The sequence below is a fragment of the Physeter macrocephalus genome, chromosome 11 (assembly GCF_002837175.3).
Source record: "Physeter macrocephalus isolate SW-GA chromosome 11, ASM283717v5, whole genome shotgun sequence".
Lineage (NCBI taxonomy): Eukaryota > Metazoa > Chordata > Mammalia > Artiodactyla > Physeteridae > Physeter > Physeter macrocephalus.
Genome location: NC_041224.1, coordinates 1994540 through 1995747, shown reverse-complemented (window position 1 = coordinate 1995747; position 1208 = coordinate 1994540).

Below are 1208 nucleotides of genomic sequence, written 5' to 3'. Positions count from 1 at the left end.
GGCCTTAGCGTCTCATGCCCGTCTCTGGGGTCCGCGCTGACAGCCGCGGCTCGCGCCCGTCTCTGGAGCTCCTTTAAGCGGCGCTCTGAATCCCCTCTCCTCGTGCACCAGGAAACAAAGAGGTAGGAAAACGTCTCTTGCCTCTTCGGCAGCTCCGCGCCCATCTCTGGAGCTCCTTAAAGCGGCGCTCTGAATCCCCTTTCCTCGCGCACCAGGAAACAAAGAGGTAAGAAAACGTCTCTTGCCTCTTCGGCAGCTCCAGACTTCTCCCGGACTCCCTCCCGGGGCCAGCCGTGGCGCACTAGGCCCTTCAGGCTGTGTTCACGCCGCCAACCCCAGTCCTCTCCCGGCTTCCGACCGAAGCCCGAGGCTCAGCTCCCAGCCCCGCCCGCCCCGGCGGGTGAGCAGACAAGCCTCTCGGGCTGGTGAGTGCCGGTCGGCACCGATCCTCTGCGGGAATCTCTCCGCTTTGCCCTCCGCACCGCTGTGGCTGCGCTCTCCTCTGCGGCTCCGAAGCTTCCCCCTCCGCCACCCGCAGTCTCTGCCCGCGAAGGGGCTTCTAGTGTGTGGGAACCTTTCCTCCTTCACGGCTCCCTCCCACTGGTGCAGGTCCCATCTCTATTCTTCTGTCTGTTTTTTCTTTTGCCCTACCCAGGTACATGGGGAGTTTCTTGCCTTTTGGGAGGTCTGAGGTCTTCTACCAGCGTTCAGTGGGTGTTCTGTAGGAGCAGTTCCACGTGTAGATGTAATTCTGATGTATCTGTGGGGAGGAAGGTGATCTCCGCATCTTACTCTTCCGCCATCTTCTCAAATCTCTCTAGACCATTTTTGTTGTTGTTTGGATTTGTCTTATTTTTCCTTATGGTTAGAATCAGGTTAAACCTTTTTGGCAAGAAACTGCCAAAGTGATATTACATCTTTCGTAGCACATTAATTCAGTAACACACGATGTCAACGTAACCCATCATTGTTGATGTTAAATCAGTCACCTATTTAAGGTGATGTCTAGTTGATAAGAGCCTTTTAAGCAGTTAAATATTATCTGGATTCTAACTTTGTCATATAGTACCTACCAGATTGTCTAGACATTTCAATTTTTATGTTCTGTAAATTTTAAAAATTAAAAATACTGGTTACATAGTAAAACATTTATTTTTAGCCTCAAGACTAATTTTTTTATATTTTCATCTCCTTTCTCTATACCTATG